We start from the raw sequence: 12,509 nt of genomic DNA, 5'->3' as shown, positions 1-12,509 counted from the left end.
GCAAGGTTCGCAGGAGAGCTTCTGTAAAGTTTGGAAGGTAGGAGACGAGGTACTGGCAGAAGTAAAGCTGTGAGTACCGGGCGTGAGTCGTGCTTCGGTAGCTCAGTTGGTAGAGCACTTGCCCGCGAAAGGCAAAGGTCCCGAGTTCGAGTCTCGGTCGGGCACACAGTTTTAATCTGCCAGGAAGTTTCATATCAGCGCACACTCCGCTGCAGAGTGAAAATCTCATTCTGGAAACATCCCCTAGGCTGTGGCTAAGCCATGTCTCCGCAATATCCTTTCTTTCAGGAGTGCTAGTTCTGCAAGGTTCGCAGGAGAGCTTCTGTAAAGTTTGGAAGGTAGGAGACGAGGTACTGGCAGAAGTAAAGCTGTGAGTACCGGGCGTGAGTCGTGCTTCGGTAGCTCAGTTGGTAGAGCACTTGCCCGCGAAAGGCAAAGGTCCCGAGTTCGAGTCTCGGTCGGGCACACAGTTTTAATCTGCCAGGAAGTTTCATATCAGCGCACACTCCGCTGCAGAGTGAAAATCTCATTCTGGAAACATCCCCTAGGCTGTGGCTAAGCCATGTCTCCGCAATATCCTTTCTTTCAGGAGTGCTAGTTCTGCAAGGTTCGCAGGAGAGCTTCTGTAAAGTTTGGAAGGTAGGAGACGAGGTACTGGCAGAAGTAAAGCTGTGAGTACCTGGCGTGAGTCGTGCTTCGGTAGCTCAGTTGGTAGAGCACTTGCCCACGAAAGGCAAAGGTCCCGAGTTCGAGTCTCGGTCGGGAACACAGTTTTAATCTGCCAGGAAGTTTCATATCAGCGCACACTCCGCTGCAGAGTGAAAATCTCATTCTGGAAACATCCCCTAGGCTGTGGCTAAGCCATGTCTCCGCAATATCCTTTCTTTCAGGAGTGCTAGTTCTGCAAGGTTCGCAGGAGAGCTTCTGTAAAGTTTGGAAGGTAGGAGACGAGGTACTGGCAGAAGTAAAGCTGTGAGTACCGGGCGTGAGTCGTGCTTCGGTAGCTCAGTTGGTAGAGCACTTGCCCGCGAAAGGCAAAGGTCCCGAGTTCGAGTCTCGGTCGGGCACACAGTTTTAATCTGCCAGGAAGTTTCATATCAGCGCACACTCCGCTGCAGAGTGGAAATCTCATTCTGGAAACATCCCCTAGGCTGTGGCTAAGCCATGTCTCCGCAATATCCTTTCTTTCAGGAGTGCTAGTTCTGCAAGGTTCGCAGGAGAGCTTCTGTAAAGTTTGGAAGGTAGGAGACGAGGTACTGGCAGAAGTAAAGCTGTGAGTACCTGGCGTGAGTCGTGCTTCGGTAGCTCAGTTGGTAGAGCACTTGCCCGCGAAAGGCAAAGGTCCCGAGTTCGAGTCTCGGTCGGGCACACAGTTTTAATCTGCCAGGAAGTTTCATATCAGCGCACACTCCGCTGCAGAGTGAAAATCTCATTCTGGAAACATCCCCTAGGCTGTGGCTAAGCCATGTCTCCGCAATATCCTTTCTTTCAGGAGTGCTAGTTCTGCAAGGTTCGCAGGAGAGCTTCTGTAAAGTTTGGAAGGTAGGAGACGAGGTACTGGCAGAAGTAAAGCTGTGAGTACCTGGCGTGAGTCGTGCTTCGGTAGCTCAGTTGGTAGAGCACTTGCCCGCGAAAGGCAAAGGTCCCGAGTTCGAGTCTCGGTCGGGCACACAGTTTTAATCTGCCAGGAAGTTTCATATCAGCGCACACTCCGCTGCAGAGTGAAAATCTCATTCTGGAAACATCCCCTAGGCTGTGGCTAAGCCATGTCTCCGCAATATCCTTTCTTTCAGGAGTGCTAGTTCTGCAAGGTTCGCAGGAGAGCTTCTGTAAAGTTTGGAAGGTAGGAGACGAGGTACTGGCAGAAGTAAAGCTGTGAGTACCGGGCGTGAGTCGTGCTTCGGTAGCTCAGTTGGTAGAGCACTTGCCCGCGAAAGGCAAAGGTCCCGAGTTCGAGTCTCGGTCGGGCACACAGTTTTAATCTGCCAGGAAGTTTCATATCAGCGCACACTCCGCTGCAGAGTGAAAATCTCATTCTGGAAACATCCCCTAGGCTGTGGCTAAGCCATGTCTCCGCAATATCCTTTCTTTCAGGAGTGCTAGTTCTGCAAGGTTCGCAGGAGAGCTTCTGTAAAGTTTGGAAGGTAGGAGACGAGGTACTGGCAGAAGTAAAGCTGTGAGTACCGGGCGTGAGTCGTGCTTCGGTAGCTCAGTTGGTAGAACACTTGCCCGCGAAAGGCAAAGGTCCCGAGTTCGAGTCTCGGTCGGGCACACAGTTTTAATCTGCCAGGAAGTTTCATATCAGCGCACACTCCGCTGCAGAGTGAAAATCTCATTCTGGAAACATCCCCTAGGCTGTGGCTAAGCCATGTCTCCGCAATATACTTTCTTTCAGGAGTGCTAGTTCTGCAAGGTTCGCAGGAGAGCTTCTGTAAAGTTTGGAAGGTAGGAGACGAGGTACTGGCAGAAGTAAAGCTGTGAGTACCGGGCGTGAGTCGTGCTTCGGTAGCTCAGTTGGTAGAGCACTTGCCCGCGAAAGGCAAAGGTCCCGAGTTCGAGTCTCGGTCGGGCACACAGTTTTAATCTGCCAGGAAGTTTCATATCAGCGCACACTCCGCTGCAGAGTGAAAATCTCATTCTGGAAACATCCCCTAGGCTGTGGCTAAGCCATGTCTCCGCAATATCCTTTCTTTCAGGAGTGCTAGTTCTGCAAGGTTCGCAGGAGAGCTTCTGTAAAGTTTGGAAGGTAGGAGACGAGGTACTGGCAGAAGTAAAGCTGTGAGTACCGGGCGTGAGTCGTGCTTCGGTAGCTCAGTTGGTAGAGCACTTGCCCGCGAAAGGCAAAGGTCCCGAGTTCGAGTCTCGGTCGGGCACACAGTTTTAATCTGCCAGGAAGTTTCATATCAGCGCACACTCCGCTGCAGAGTGGAAATCTCATTCTGGAAACATCCCCTAGGCTGTGGCTAAGCCATGTCTCCGCAATATCCTTTCTTTCAGGAGTGCTAGTTCTGCAAGGTTCGCAGGAGAGCTTCTGTAAAGTTTGGAAGGTAGGAGACGAGGTACTGGCAGAAGTAAAGCTGTGAGTACCGGGCGTGAGTCGTGCTTCGGTAGCTCAGTTGGTAGAGCACTTGCCCGCGAAAGGCAAAGGTCCCGAGTTCGAGTCTCGGTCGGGCACACAGTTTTAATCTGCCAGGAAGTTTCATATCAGCGCACACTCCGCTGCAGAGTGGAAATCTCATTCTGGAAACATCCCCTAGGCTGTGGCTAAGCCATGTCTCCGCAATATCCTTTCTTTCAGGAGTGCTAGTTCTGCAAGGTTCGCAGGAGAGCTTCTGTAAAGTTTGGAAGGTAGGAGACGAGGTACTGGCAGAAGTAAAGCTGTGAGTACCGGGCGTGAGTCGTGCTTCGGTAGCTCAGTTGGTAGAGCACTTGCCCGCGAAAGGCAAAGGTCCCGAGTTCGAGTCTCGGTCGGGCACACAGTTTTAATCTGCCAGGAAGTTTCATATCAGCGCACACTCCGCTGCAGAGTGGAAATCTCATTCTGGAAACATCCCCTAGGCTGTGGCTAAGCCATGTCTCCGCAATATCCTTTCTTTCAGGAGTGCTAGTTCTGCAAGGTTCGCAGGAGAGCTTCTGTAAAGTTTGGAAGGTAGGAGACGAGGTACTGGCAGAAGTAAAGCTGTGAGTACCGGGCGTGAGTCGTGCTTCGGTAGCTCAGTTGGTAGAGCACTTGCCCGCGAAAGGCAAAAGTCCCGAGTTCGAGTCTCGGTCGGGCACACAGTTTTAATCTGCCAGGAAGTTTCATATCAGCGCACACTCCGCTGCAGAGTGAAAATCTCATTCTGGAAACATCCCCTAGGCTGTGGCTAAGCCATGTCTCCGCAATATCCTTTCTTTCAGGAGTGCTAGTTCTGCAAGGTTCGCAGGAGAGCTTCTGTAAAGTTTGGAAGGTAGGAGACGAGGTACTGGCAGAAGTAAAGCTGTGAGTACCGGGCGTGAGTCGTGCTTCGGTAGCTCAGTTGGTAGAGCACTTGCCCGCGAAAGGCAAAGGTCCCGAGTTCGAGTCTCGGTCGGGCACACAGTTTTAATCTGCCAGGAAGTTTCATATCAGCGCACACTCCGCTGCAGAGTGGAAATCTCATCCTGGAAACATCCCCTAGGCTGTGGCTAAGCCATGTCTCCGCAATATCCTTTCTTTCAGGAGTGCTAGTTCTGCAAGGTTCGCAGGAGAGCTTCTGTAAAGTTTGGAAGGTAGGAGACGAGGTACTGGCAGAAGTAAAGCTGTGAGTACCGGGCGTGAGTCGTGCTTCGGTAGCTCAGTTGGTAGAGCACTTGCCCGCGAAAGGCAAAGGTCCCGAGTTCGAGTCTCGGTCGGGCACACAGTTTTAATCTGCCAGGAAGTTTCATATCAGCGCACACTCTGCTGCAGAGTGAAAATCACATTCTGAAAAGTTTTGAGAATCGAGCGACAAAGATTGGATTAACTTTTTAGTGCATTGCAGGTCCATAGGATGGATTATCTTCATCCTCTGCAAACTCCTCCTCCAGCTTCCTCTTGTTCCTCCTCCTGTTTACTCTTGCTTGTATTTCTGGACTCTTTACAGCCCTGTCTGCAGCCCGAAGGCGTTCCTTGTCTAAAGCAAGCATCGCTCGTACCATGTTAGAACCTATCTTCATTGGCATATTTCTAAATACCTTGCACCTTACAATGTTGCCATCATTGAAAGTCGCAATAGCATAATACACACCAAAGTGAAGTGTTTCTATTCCAACAAATACAGTCTTGGGGATTCTCGACCATATAACACTATTTACACTTTCATTGGGGTTTTGAGTTTTTCCGTGAATATACTTTTTCAACAGTTCAGGTGCTGCTAAGTCTCTGAAAATAGGTTAGCCACAACAGATACTTTATCTCACATCACTAAAATGTACCTGATGAACACGGACGTTAATAATAACACCATTTGACAGCAGTTTAATAGCGACACAGTGGGTCACGCCCATGTAGAACACATTTCAAAAAAAATTTAAAAATAGTTGTAGTCTTCGGAATTGAATAAATTATATATCTATTAAAAGGTAATAGTCTGCAGATTCAGAAAACGCAAAAAAGTAAAAATTGAACTTTTCATGATTTTGAGCCTTTCCGGAGCCCCTTAAGGAGAAGGAGATGTTAGATTTTTGCGGTGACGAACAGGCTGAAGTCGCTTCTTTCCTGAGGGTAGCACAATACACGCCGCGGGTTTCGAACCCGCGCCAGACGGCACGGAACTCAGTGAGCACTAGAGGTCTCTGCAGCCATCGCGCCGTAAGCTGTGGCTGCATGCACTCCTGGCCCGCGTATAATGTGTGGGCGCCACGGTGGAGCATGTGGTCCGAGCGGCCAATAGCCCTATCATGTATTCTACGTATCATGTATTCAAGCGCCTGCCTCTCGCTCAGCGAAGCAGTCTGATATTCTCGTGAGTCTATCGACATCTCGCCTACAGACATCATGTTTACTTTGCTTGTTTCCGTGTACGACTGGACGTTGTCGACTCGTGAGGTTTTCGCTTGTGACCCCGTTGCTTCTTGCGTGTTGTTGTTCGTAGGGTCTTGTTCGGTCGTCAGTCGTTGATCGTGTCCGTCCTTTCCCATTCGTCTGTTTTGTTGTCCGTAGGCCGCTCCCGTTCGGTCCTGCCGCACTTTCGCTCTCGGCAACTCCGCGACCGGAACGGTCGCGGTTACAACAGTTCCCAGTTGATAGTGTCACCTCGATGGAGGACATCAAATGTAATAAAACAAGAAGACCGTAGCCATGACTCTACCTGCTGAGGGTGCGGCTTGGAACTTTTTTCTTCGGAGGATGGGTGTTGCAGCGCCACTCCTTGAGTTTGTTTCCTTTTCGAAGTGATGAACTCATGTCTTATAGCCTGCGACGATATTCGTTCGACAAAAAAATCATCGAGATCGGCCTCGTAACGCGAAAGCAATTTCGCACAAATGGTCCTTGATGCTCTTTGTTGTTGTTGTCTCTTTCGAAATTACAGTAGTTACAATTCTCAACAACAGATGGCGCTGCGGTCTGGGAAACTCTATAGTACGATATTTTCCACATATCCACCATGCGTAGTAATAATATGGCGTAGTCTCTGAATGAAATTACCCGAAACCTTTGACAACGTGTCTGGTGGAATGGCTTCACATGCAGATGAGATGTACTGCTTCAGCTGTTCAATTGTTTCTGGATTCTGGCGGTACACCTGGTCTTTCAAGTGTACCCACAGAAAGAAGTCACAGGAGTTCATGTCTGGCGAATAGGGAGGCCAATCCACGACGCCTCCTGTATGTTTCGGATAGCCCAAAGCAATCACACGATCATCGAAATATTCATTCAGGAAATTAAAGACGTCGGCCGTGCGATGTGGCCGGGCACCATCTTGCATAAACCACGAGGTGTTCGCAGTTTCGTCTAAGGCAGTTTGTACCGCCACAAATTCACGAAGAATGTCCAGATAGAGTGATGCAGTAATCGTTTCGGATCTGAAAAATGGGCCAATGATTCCTTTGGAAGAAATGGCGGCCCAGACCAGTACTTTTTGAGGATGCAGGGACGATGGGACTGCAACATGGGGCTTTTCAGTTCCCCACATGCGCCAGTTCTGTTTATTGACGAAGCCGTCCAGGTAAAAATAAGCTTCGTCAGTAAACCAAATGCTGCCCACATGCATATCGCCGTCATCAGTCCTGTGCACTACATCGTTAGCGAATGTCTCTCGTGCAGCAATGGTAGCAGCGCTGAGGGGTTGCCGCGTTTGAATTTTGTATGGATAGAGGTGTAAACTCTGGCGCATGAGACGATACGTGGACGTTGGCGTCATTTGGACCGCAGCTGCAACACGGCGAACGGAAACCCGAGGCCGCTGTTGGATCACCTGCTGCAATAGCTGTGCATTGCCCTCTGTGGTTGCCGTACGCGGTCGCCCTACCTTTCCAGCACGTTCATCCGTCACGTTCCCAGTCTGTTGAAATTTTTCATACAGATCCTTTATTGTATCGCTTTTCGGTCCTTTGGTTACATTAAACCTCCGTTGAAAACTTCGTCTTGTTGCAACAACACTGTGTTCTAGGCGGTGGAATTCCAACACCAGAAAAATCCTCTGTTCTAAGGAATAAACCACGTTGTCCACAGCACACTTGCACGTTGTGAACAGCACACGCTTACAGCAGAAAGACGACGTACAGAATGGCGCACCCACAGACTGCGTTGTCTTCTATATCTTTCACATCACTTGCAGCGCCATCTGTTGTTGAAAATTGTAACTACTGTCATTTCGAAAGTTTGTCCGCCTGAAAATGTACTGTTGTCCCAAGCATATTGCAACAAATGGTGTATTTCTATCGCTGCTCGTTTAGTTTTTATTGCCGTTTCAAATATACCGGTCATTTTTGAAACACCCTGTATATATACGGTTATTTCCATTACAGATCATTACCAGAGATTTGAATAAAATGGGGGTATATATAAGTCTAGGTAACAAACCGTTACTCTTAGAGATAATAATATAGGCATGAAACAGTACTAAAATTGTGTTAACAGCGAATAATAATACCCTAAACCTACCTTTGTGTGCACCTGAAGTCGCAAGTCTACCGCGATCGTCCGACGTCAAAAGGTACGCTAAAAGACATCATCTAACGATAATTTCTCATTGTGTCTACTGATATGCGGTACATTGCTCTTCACAGCATTGTCACTGGACTACAGGTATTGTTGATGAATGACGGCCGACACGTTGAGCATTTATTACTAAGAAAATCGTCTCTGCTAAAATTCAATTGTTAAACTAAGTATTGCTTCTAAATCATACGAAGCGTCATCTGTTTATCATATTGTGCATTTTCGTTTGGTTTCAGTAAACCACCATGCCCTGTTAGGCATGTGTATCAATTTTTATCTCTACACCTACAATATTCCGTGAAGTATTTAATTTTCGAATGTTAACGGACTTCTGGGTCACCTTGTACATCTGTACTATCTAGTACAACATTACCTATTGAAGTTAGTGATGGTTCGTAACCACTTAAGTTTACTCGAACATTTTGGCTTATGTTACCGTACATTTGCACCCGTTTCACCTTTGGCTGTTAATTATGGCACTACAGATAACTACGAAATACACAGTTACGCTACACGATTTCCCTAAACGCTGATTTCAAGACACTGTTTATAGTTCAGGTACAGGGATTACCGATAAATAACAGAAGCGCCCTACTGTTCAACAACGAAACATTTGCATTAGTATTTCAGCAAATACCAATAATGCTTTAAAAAGAAGTGCACTTACTATCCCCTCTTCCTAACATGTCATGTCGTTACTATTTAACTATACATCAGCATACTGCTCTGAGTTATAGGGCCTTCAGATGACTTAAAGCGGATGCAGACGTTAGAATAGGAGAGTAATATGACACGTTGCAGCGAATGCCGGAAACTCCTGCATTTTACTTACAAATTTAATAGAAATTGCAAAAAAATGAAAATTTCTTGAAAATGTGTGGAATCAAACAATAGAACAATACGTCTAATACTGAAGCAAATATGTTCAAGTTGGGGAATCGTGACGAGCCATTATTGTCTTGAAACCTGACTTTAAAAGTAGGTGAATAGTTATGAAAAGGTGCACATCCTGATTACTTGGTAAGCTCTACATCTACATCTACATACATAATCCCCAAGCCGCCATACGGTGCGTGGCGGAGGGTACCATGTACCTCTACTTGTCATTTCCTTTTCTGTTCCACTCTCAGACAGAGTGAGAGAAAAGCGACTATCTATATGCCCTAATTTCTCGTACCTTGTCTTTATTGTCCTGCAGTAAGCTTCAAACGCCGGTTCTCTAAATTCCCTTAATAGTTTCCCTCGAGAAGAACGTCGTCTTGCTCCAGGGATTTCCATTTGAGTTCTCGCAGGGCATCCGTAACACTTCACTGAATCACTAGAAACAATATTATTTTCGAGTCTTGCATTACTAGCGTGTTCCATGTTTTTGCACTGCAATGGTTGCTCGGCAGCACCGCTGTTCTGCCGTGTTCGGTGTTGGCCACCGTGGGGTCGGTCAGTCATAAAGATGTGCGTGGTCTTTTCATGATGTGATACTGATTTCTCGGCGCCCCCTGGTTGGTTGAGAACGTGGCGGGTTTGTTATAATTATTCTGCAGTACAGTTTCGACGTGATTCCCCTGATGGCTTGAGGTGCCGCTGACTTCAACCCGTATCACAGTTTCCACCCTCCTCCACTTAGGTATGGGCAACGAAGTGCTTCATATTCAAGCAAGACCACACAATCTTTGCACCTAGAAACGAACGGACTAGGGAAATTTGCTCGAGACGGATCCACATTCCCACAATTCTCTAATTAACTCAAATATTTTATTACGTTTACATCAGTGAACTTCTGTAGTGACTTATAACGATATGTTTACGTAATGTGTATACATAAACATACAGTTATAAATGTCCCCGTTCGTAGTCGCTAATTATAACAATATGTTACTTTTGTGCTGTAACATATAGCTATAATCAGCGGTGGAAACATATTTGCGAACGCCGACTGTGTGCGGCTGTTTCTTGTTGGATCGTCTCATCAGTCGGAAGTTGCATTGCAGAGGAGAGTAAATGCCTATTCAAAATATAATTATTTTGGATAGCTCAACATGAATTTCCTAAGGGACCGTAGTTTATCATGCATTTACCAGTAGAATATGACGCGGAGAAAATATTTCGCCGCATGCAACTTCCGTCCGAACTCGACGAAAGAATTCGTGACTGTGAACTCTCTATTTGGCAGAAACATATAGAAAATTAAATAATTTCATGAAGAAGTGAGACATAGATTCTATAGTAAATGAATAGTCCATACACCAGTTCCATTTAACTCTGAATTTATGGCAATTAATAGACTAACTTACACTGCAATGAAGGATTTAACGAGGATGCCGTTTTGACTGGCACTTCTCTTAATGAAAACAATTCCTTTGACGTTTTCACATACACGTCTCACAATAAATCTACTGCTAGGCACTTTTAGTATTACACATTTACTTTACACTAGAACAATATTAATTTTAACAATAATAATACGGCGGCAAGACATGCGCGTCCGACACAAGTTACAGGAGACAAGAGAAGAATGAGTAACTGTTCATCGAGAATATCTCGTACATCAAAAAAAAAAAATGTGTAAAAGTGTTCTTCTTCTGTCCGTTTTTCGCGCCGCGGTTTTCAAAGTCAATAACTCACTGCATCTCTGACGGCGCTTCGACAATAAACAAGTTACGTCACAGGTCGTTCACCTTTTACATTCTCGCAACATTATTTGCTAACTGTAGCTGTTGCCGAGCGACTGCTCGATTAGTGAATGATTTAAAATTATAAGGCAATCACATAATGTTACATCTATAGAACAGCCGTCTCTAGGCAATTGTATAGTCATTTTATGTTTGCTGCCCAATTATTACAGTAGTGCTTCTTTTTCAAGAACCACTTGCTATGTAATTTTGATAACAGTAATTAGTACAGTTGTAATATATAATAAATATCTGTATCAGACAATGTTCGAAAGAATCCCTTGATGACCCAGAATTTTTCCTGCTAACTGATCCCTTCAGGTTGTGCCACAAATTTCTCTTCCCCCTAATTCTGCTCAGTACCTCCTCATTAGTTACGTGATCTACTCATCTGGTCTTCAGTATTCTTCTATAGCGCCACATTTCAAAAGCTCCTATTCAAGTCTTGTCTACACTGTTCATCGTCCATGTTGTACTTCAGTACATGGCTATACTCCATGCAAATACTTTCAAAAAGAACTTCCTGACACTTAAATCTGCACTCGATATTAACATATTTCTCTTTTTCAGAAACGTTCTTCTTGCCAATCTTAGTCTATGAATACATCCGTATATATATATTAAGCATATCCATTCGTTCACAGTATTAGAATGCTAAGATTCCGAAAGGAAAACCACAACCTCAGTAATGCGCCAACCATGTATCCTACACTATGGCAACAGTCGTGTAGCACTTCAAACGCTTTTCTTTATGATAAAGAAGCACTTAAAAACTATTCTGCTTTAAAAATTACAGACTAAGTTTTCATCTTTTTTCTTCAATTCCGCAAACTAGATTGTTTCCTTGTAACAAAACGGCTTACTCGAAGTATTTTTGAAGAGAAGATCTAATAGTATGTGAGTATGCCGATCTAACCTCGTCTTGTAAGTAATATGATTTTTTTTAAAATTTGTTAGTTAAAATGTTATTTATAATGACCCTGTAACATAATCAATAAAACAGATTTCGTTCACTGTTCGACTCATACATCGAGCAAAATTTCGAAAATTGCGCTTCGCTGACACTAAAGCTAGGCGCCGGCAAACCCTAAAAACGACAACACAGAGATAAAGAAATGGCAGACACCCACAAGTTCGATGGCACTCGACCCCATCTTTCCAAGTAAACATAAGCAAGTGTCAAAATATCAACATAAAGAACGCACATAATTATCAAGCTGTCCAGATTTTTTACAGCCACGTCTGCATCTCGTAGACATTTAGAAATAAGGCAGAGATTATAGAAGTTTCACGTACATTTCCGAGAAATGATTTCAAATTTAGACTAAGCTGAAGTGCCGAAAATTGAATTCGATAACTTAGGAAATGATTTAAATTAATTTCGAACAGATGTACTTTTGTTAACTGAATCTTCCGTCGGTCCTTGGTAGAACAACATTATAATAAATGAAAAGCATCAGTTTTCTTTTGTTCTACAGTTCTGTAGAACAAAAGCAAACTGGTGCTTTTCATTGATTAAGATGTACTTTTGATTTAAAATTTACTAAAAAGGATGAAACGTCTGATAATGAAAGACTATTATACAGGATGGTCCATTCATCGTGACCGGGCCAAATATCTCACGAAATAAGCGTCAAACGAAAAAACTACAAAGAACGAAACTTGTCTAGCTTGAAGGGGGAAACCAGATGGCGCTATTGTTGGCCTGCTAGATGGCGCTGCCATAGGTCAAACGGATATCAGCTGCGGTTTTTTTAAAATAGGAACCCCATTTTTTATTACATATTCGTGTAGTACGTAAAGAAATATGAATGTTTTAGTTGGACCGCTTTTTTCACTTTGTGATAGATGGCGCTGTAATAGTCACAAACATATGGCTCACAATTTTAGACGAACAGCTGGTAAGAGGTAGGTTTTTTAAATTAAAATACCGAACCTAGGTACGTTTGAACATTTTATTTCGGTTGTTCCAATGTGATACATGTACCTTTGTGAACTTATCATTTCTGAGGACGCATGCTGTTACAGCGTGATTACCTGTAAATACCACATTAACGCAATAAATGCTCAAAATGATGTCCGTCAACCTCAATGCATTCGGCAATACGTATAACGACATTCCTCTCAACAGCGAGTAGTTCGCCTTCCGTAATGTTTGCACATGCACTGACAATGTG

At 44.8% G+C, this 12,509-nt stretch overlaps 1 non-coding gene across 1 annotated transcript; it reads left to right on the top strand.

Annotated features, from left to right (window-relative positions):
- Positions 1–693: 693 nt before the first annotated feature.
- Trnas-cga (transfer RNA serine (anticodon CGA)) lies at positions 694–768 on the top strand. The gene has a single exon. It is a non-coding gene; the product is annotated as a tRNA-Ser (tRNA).
- Positions 769–12,509: the final 11,741 nt, after the last annotated feature.

This window comes from Schistocerca cancellata, chromosome 1 (genome assembly GCF_023864275.1).
Source record: "Schistocerca cancellata isolate TAMUIC-IGC-003103 chromosome 1, iqSchCanc2.1, whole genome shotgun sequence".
NCBI lineage: Eukaryota > Metazoa > Arthropoda > Insecta > Orthoptera > Acrididae > Schistocerca > Schistocerca cancellata.
This window is presented reverse-complemented; position numbering and strand designations above follow the sequence as displayed.